A 7,114-nucleotide genomic window follows, 5' to 3' on the forward strand; every position below is an offset into this window, starting at 1 on the left:
AGCCTTTGAACAGCCTTCACGTTGTTTATATCACTCTATGTTGAGGTTAATATTAAAAACAACCTCTTTACCAAGACCATCTGGTTATGTGTTGCTTCCCTTTTACCCCGAAACGAGCTGGGGACGTAACTTAACTATACTAGCTAGCTATGGCTTGATGTTTTTAAATGTATGTTACTAACTAGCAAGTTGTTAACTGGAGCTTCAATTTTGTAGGTCAACCATTCCCAGAGGTCTGGAGAAACACCATTAAAAACGTGGATTGTAGCTAAAGAAGATGGAGAGGTTGTTACAGCACACTGTAACTGTATGGCTGGGTAAGTCATAAAATAAATATCCCAACCCAAAGCATATTTGACACAACACTTAAGCTCAGACAAAATAATGCCTGCTATAATATTCATGTTATACCATTACTAGCTTTTACGATCAATCTAGTTATTCTAGTATGTCTCTGTCTATACAGTTTGTCAGAATCCTGCTCACATGTTGGAGCAGTTCTGTTTGCAATCGAAGCAGGTGTGAAGATGAGAGAGACTGCATCCTGCACCACTGAGAAGTGCAAGTGGCTAATGCCATCACATGTCAAAAAGGTATTCAGACCCCAGTGGTCAGTCAGCTGTTCATGCCGTCCTTGCCGGTCTCATTGTTACACTGCACCTACATGTATGTTCACATACATGTTGGTCTGTCTCTCACATGTGCAGATTCCTGCTGCTCCAGTTGCGATGATAGACTTTTCATCTGTAAAATCCAAAAAGCAAAAACTGGATGATGCCATTGCTGGAAGGACAGGTGAGAAGCACACATTTCAGCGTCCCACAGTCCAAGGTTCAAAATTGGAGCGAGGATCAGAGAGGTATATGCAGTTTTTCAAGACTTTGAGCAGAAATTCCCCAAGAAGTGCTGCACTGATGTCCAGGGAACCATATTACAAAGGATTTGTCCCTAAATCTGTGAGCAAGCTACCTAAACCACTACCTCAGTATAGGACACCAGAGATGCTACAGCTATCCCCAACAGAGTTGCAGAATGCATGCCAGGACTTCAGACAGGAAGAGCTGACACAGCCACAGGTCCAGGCAGTAGAGGAGGAGACCAGAAACCAGAGCTTATCACCAATATGGTTTAGCCAAAGAGCAGGAAGGATCACAGCCTCAAGACTGAAGCAGGTTCTACAGACTAGTCTTGCACAGCCATCAAAGTCCTTGATCAAGTCCATATGCTACCCAGAGGCACACAAGTTCTCTACAGCTGCAACAAGGTATTTATTAGGGATTAGGGAGCCAATCAGAATGGAGTATTCACCCAGACCATGGTATAATTAAGCAATAGCTCACGACAGGCCGTGGTATTTGTTCATTATATCACAGCTAAGGGGCGTGGTTCGGCCCGACGCGAAGCGTCTGGACCGCTACGTAAAAAGGAGGGTTTCTGCCCCGTTACTTCTCCGCTGCTTCCTTGTTCCAGTTTGAAAAGCAAACTGCAGGCAATTTGCTTTTCAACGCAACTGCATACAGTTTTTCTCAGACGCGGAGGGATACCGACTTGTTGTGAAAAGTAACTTACAATTCTACCCGTGGTATACGCTGATTATATCACGGCTAATAACCAATCAGATTGCTTGATTTGACTTGTCCGTTTTATAATGTACAATGTTCTATTTCTGTTCCTTGTTGTATACATTACAGGTATGGATGCAAATACGAGGCAACTGCCCGAAAGCAGTATGAAGGAGTACAAAGTCTGCACCACCAGGGTTTCAGCTGTAAAGACAGCGGGCTTTGGCTGAACCCCCAATGGCCATACATGGGAGCGTCGCCAGACGGTTGTGTCACATGCACCTGCCATGGAACTGGTATCTGTGAGATAAAGGTAAGTTATTTGTTCAGTATTGTGCTACAGTAAAGCGGGTAAGTATAGGATTGTGACGTGATCCTGAGTCTGGGGATCCTCTCCCAATACATTTTGAGCTGCAGACACTTATTTACAGTACAATATATTGCTTTTCTTTTCATTGAACTTTTAGTGCCCACACAGCAAACAAGAGGAGGCCAATCTTCGCCTGTGTGCTGGAGAACAGGGCTTCTGTCTCGTCAACGATGGGGGCACTGTGAAGCTGGACAGGAGACATGCCTACTACCATCAAGTACAGGCTCAGCTCCACGTCGTTGACGTTGACTACTGCGACTTTGTTGTCTGGACTAAAAATGACCTCTTTGTAGAGAATTGTGCGTGATGTGGACCTGTGGGACAACATCATTCCCAGAGTTGAGAGTTTCTTCAGACTATGTGTTCTCCCTGAAGTGTTGGGACAGCAACTTACAAGGGGAAAGGTACAAGTCATAAAGAGTTGGTGTGCTCATTTTTTTCCACAAGAACATGTTAGTGCATAACTATCAGGTAACTAAAAGCCTCCTCTCCCTGTCTGCTGTTCCATTTTTCAGTTTCAGTTGCAAGATGATCAGGAGGGAGAGAAGGCGTGATTACCAGCACCTGTGGTCTGTCCTGGTCCCGGAAGTTGTGGTTCTCTCCTTGTTGCATTATTATTTGCACAGTGGCAGCTCTTTAACCTGCATTACAGCACCTTCATATTCACTGACCACACTCACTAGAGGAAGTAGGGCTGTGTGATATATTGCTATTGTAAAAAATATGTTTACTGAAAAGATTAAATGATACTAAGAAGACTGAATAATACATGGTTTCTTATTTACATTTACAATAACCCTCAATGGCCATACATGGGAACGTCACCAGACCAATTGTCATCTCTAGAATATTGATGAATGAATTAAGCCTGAATGTAGATGAAAGTTGTATATTGAGTAGGGCTACACAATTTACAACACACAAAAATATGTTTACTGAAAAGACTTGAACACAAGATGTTTGAACACAAAAAGATGTTTACTGAAAAGATTAAATGATACTGAATAATACATGGTTTCTTATTTACAAGACTACAGCTCCATGACTTTACTCCAATGGGACGACAGACACTGACAGATTAGACAAGGCACAGCAAATAACCCCAATCTTGTCAATTAATGCTAGTGCCTCACCTGGTTTTGTTAGCATGTGCTCTATGGGCACAGCCCTGCTTTGCAGAATCTGATATTTTCTTCTGACTAATCCTATGACAATTTCGACATGAATACGCACATTAGCTATTTTTCTTGTCTCTTCCACCTCGTATGCTGACAGCTGACTTTTCCCCCTGGTGAATGCAGGCATCTTTAGTGAAGCACAGTAAAATCCCACACTATCGGCAATATCGAACCCACGGTCTGCTAGGACAATATCTCCAGGTAACAGGTTTTTTAGGAGCCCACTCTGTATTGTGATCTGTTTATCACTAACTCTTCCTCCCCAGGCACAAGATATGTAAGTGTCATAGCCTTGGGGAGCAACACCAATCAGAAATTTAACAGTATGGTGATGCTTGTAGTTGGACCATGTTTGTGCTCTAGCTCAGGGGTGGCCAACCAGTCAGAGGTTAAGAGCCACATTGTTTCTATGTTACTGCAAAGAGCCACATCAAACACACAGTCACTGATACCGCTTGTTTCCGTTTTTTAGTTTTCTGGAGACAAGATTTCAACCACGTCACTGATGCATTTTTGTGGCATTGGGATATATATTTTTTAAATCCTCTGGAGCAGAGAGAGGAGCTGTGGATTATTGTTATTGATTAATGCATCAGTGTTTCTTAGGGTCAAAAACACTAAACTCACAACTTAAAATGAAAGCGTTTAGTTTATTTAATAAAAGAGCACATGTTCAATGTGAAAAGTGACAGTAGTTATAGATTATTTGTAATTTGGTGCTATATATATTTTTTTTTTTTAAATTATATATATTTTTTAAACACCTTGAATTTCAGGGGGGGGCGCGGGGCTCCGTTGGCGGGGCACAGCGCCCCTCCAAAACAATGGTAGGGGAAACACTGGATAGTGTTTAATCAACGATAGGTTTCCCCCCCTCAAAGGTGATTGGTTCACTGCGTCGCAGGTATTATTGTGATTGGCTCTTGGGCCACATCAAAATTAGACTTGCTGTCATCCTCTCATACTGACACCTGACACCACACATACGGGACGAAAGTAACGGAGCGATTTTATCCGAGCCCAAACCACTTTGACCGGCCAAATTACGTTAATACTTAACAGACCTACTAAATATCAGGTTTAACTGTCAGGAGTAGCTAGTGTTGTCACGATACCAACATTTTGGTTTCGATACCAAGTCAAGAATTGCGATTCCGATTATTTTTCGATACTTTTCTTAAAAAACAGTCTTAAATGTAATTATTGTGCTTTATTTCACACCAGAACCATAACACAAACTTTTAAACAATGAGAACAATAAATTAAATAAATGACAAGATTTCCTATTAAATAAAATTAATACATTTCTCACAGACAGGCCTCGTGGTGTCCGTAGGCTTGCCCTCACTGTCAGAGATATAGCTCAAATACTTCCAAATTTCGCTTCTGGCGTCTTTTTTGTCAACAAGCCGAGGCGCAGCGGCAGTTGCACTCCCACTTGCAGCCATGCTTCTCGTTTTCTCACATGCTCTGGCAGCTAGCGCGTGCACAAGAGAGGGGAGGGACTTAGAGCGTGCTTGAGAGGGGCGGGACTGCAGGCACGGCTGCAGTGCAGGGAGTGGAAGCAGAGCGCTGAACACACACGGCTCTTATTAAAACGGCGCTTTCTCACCGGAGTACTTTCCCCCGTCATTCTTAAAGTACCGATACTAATGAAACGGAGGAATCGTAACATTTTTAACGGCAGGGTATCGCGGTACCTTTCAAGTATCGGTACACCGTGCAACACTAGTCAGGAGTCAGTGTCTCTCCCCCAAACTCACACATATACAATTCGATATGAACTGAAGAGCCGCATGAAACTAGGCAAAGAGCCGCATGCGGCTCGAGAGCCGCGGGTTGGCCACCCCTGCTCTAGCTAGTAAATTAGAGGGCCTCTCAATAAAAACTTCAAAACAGTCAACAATCACAGCAACTCTACATCCAAATGCCTGTCTGAATCCCATTGGCATTGTAGCTTGAAGTACATGTCGCTCTGGCCACTCAATTATAAATTCTGTACTCTCGTGAAGTATGTCAATTAACTTATGCCAAATTCTAGAAGCAGTGGAGAGAGATGTTGAACCTGAAAGCCAAATCTTTCAGAGGGAGATTTAGTCTCAGCCTCAGCAAAACTAAAATGAACTGTTCAAATTTGGAGAGCACAGACATAGGGCCACAGGTGATGTAGGGCTCGCACAGTTGAAAAACCTGAAGTAAAACTAAGAAGTTGGGGAGCCCGGTGTAAAACTTTGTCTTCTCTTCGTTGTTCTCAAAGGACTCCTGGTTGAACTTTGTGTCCAGTGCCTTTGTCCGAAGATCTCCCAGCTCTGTTGTGTTCTGTCTCAGAACATCCTCTATCCTCTCGATGTCCTCCATCGTTAAATCAGTCTGGCCTCCTGCATCTGCATACAATATAGCAAGCATAATTTGTTATTTAAAATAATCAAATATGAATGTGAATTGTTGTGAAGTTATCTTTTTGACAACCTTTTTACAGACATGCAAGTTCTCTGTTCCAATTATTGCAGATTCTCAAGTTAGTACTCTATTTTCTAAACCTAAACCTAATTCAAAGTTTGCATTGATTTTTTGACAATCACATTTGTAATATTTAATAATAATGCTGGTGGTTTATTTACCTTGTTGGTCATTTAATATCCCACTGGTGTCCTCTGGTTGTGGGCTGTCAGACGGGGGCTGCGTCGGTTCTGGGCTCTCGGTTGTCTGCAGGAGATCCAACAAAGCCTCTGCACATTCTGATTGTCTTTGTTGGTCTTCCTTGAGCTCCATCCTCTGCTCTCGTCGAAGAGATGCCTCTGATCTGAGCTTACTTGTTGTGTGGTAACCGAGGCTAACAGTGGGAGCTCAGTCTACCGACTCAACTTCACCCAAAGCGCTAGGGCACCCTAAAAAGTCCCAACAAAGTCCATATTAGACTACAGGTAACTTAAACATGATCAGTATTACTAGGTAAATAAGCATTTAACCACAACCCAATAATACATAAACAAATCCACAAAAACCAAGTTAGCTAATACCTCTGATGAAGTGGTCGCTGCAGACACGTGCATTAGACGACTCTGCTCCTCCCGACCGCAGATGTAGGTTTGAAAGCCATTTTTCCGGCGTTCTTCGGTTAGCTTCTTAAATTGCTCAGCTTTATGGACGACAACCTTCGGCACTCGGTAAAACCTCTTGTTTTTCTCTCGGCCGGATCGATTGGAACAACCGTAAACTACACAACACACCGGCATTTTCACAATGGTAACAGCAGCTAGATCCTCTGTAGAAAATTAATTCCTGACCTCCAATGGAATTTCGCGCCAAAGGAACGCAGCGCTGTGACGTCAAGTGAAACCAAGCTATTAAGGTTGATGGCCGAGAGACAGGAGTCTGTTTTGTCGTCTTTTGGTGGGCAAGTCTGTTATTTGGTCGAAAATATCGAAAAACTATTACTCCAGCCAAGTCCTCCAGCTCCCCCATTGCCTGTTTTCCCAGTGGATCCTACTCCAGTCCAGTCTCCAACTCCGACCCTGTCCCCTCACCTCTCCCGACCAGAGCGGTTTTCCGGGGATTCCGGTGATTGTCGGGCTTTCCTGGCTCAGTGCGGCCTCCACTTTGAGCTCCAGGCTGCATGCTACCCATCTGAGCGCTCAAGGGTGGCATACATTGTCTCCCACCTTTCTGGCCGAGCTGTGGCTTGGGCGACGGCAGAGTGGGTGCGAGGGTCTCCTGTTTGTGACTCCCTCGATCTCTTCTCTGAGACCTTCACCAAAATTTTCCAGCACATCCCACCAGGGCAGGAGGCAGCCAGAGCACTCGTTGACATCACTGAAAGCAGGGATCTTCACGTTGCTGAAGCTTGACTTCCGGAAGTAGGTGGCGCAGCACTGCTGCGACCCGGGCTCCTGTCTTGTGCTGCAGTTGTTGTGTATTTATGTCTGGTTAAACGTTCCGTCCTTGATTTAAACCACACGCTTTAATCAAGAGACTGTGTGTGTGTATGTTGGTACAATGACGAC

The 7,114-nt window shown here is 43.9% G+C and overlaps 2 long non-coding RNA genes across 2 annotated transcripts; both read left to right on the forward strand.

Moving 5' to 3' along the window:
- Window positions 1-215: 215 nt before the first annotated feature.
- Window positions 216-747, forward strand: LOC117542030. Its single transcript, XR_004568365.1, has 3 exons — window positions 216-317; window positions 467-593; window positions 708-747. It is a non-coding gene; the product is annotated as an uncharacterized LOC117542030 (long non-coding RNA).
- Window positions 748-2,224: 1,477 nt separating this feature from the next.
- LOC117542031 lies at window positions 2,225-2,700 on the forward strand. The gene is made up of 2 exons (XR_004568366.1): window positions 2,225-2,336; window positions 2,448-2,700. It is a non-coding gene; the product is annotated as an uncharacterized LOC117542031 (long non-coding RNA).
- Window positions 2,701-7,114: the final 4,414 nt, after the last annotated feature.

The sequence above is a fragment of the Gymnodraco acuticeps genome, unplaced genomic scaffold (genome assembly GCF_902827175.1).
Source record: "Gymnodraco acuticeps unplaced genomic scaffold, fGymAcu1.1, whole genome shotgun sequence".
NCBI classification, from domain to species: Eukaryota; Metazoa; Chordata; class Actinopteri; order Perciformes; family Bathydraconidae; genus Gymnodraco; species Gymnodraco acuticeps.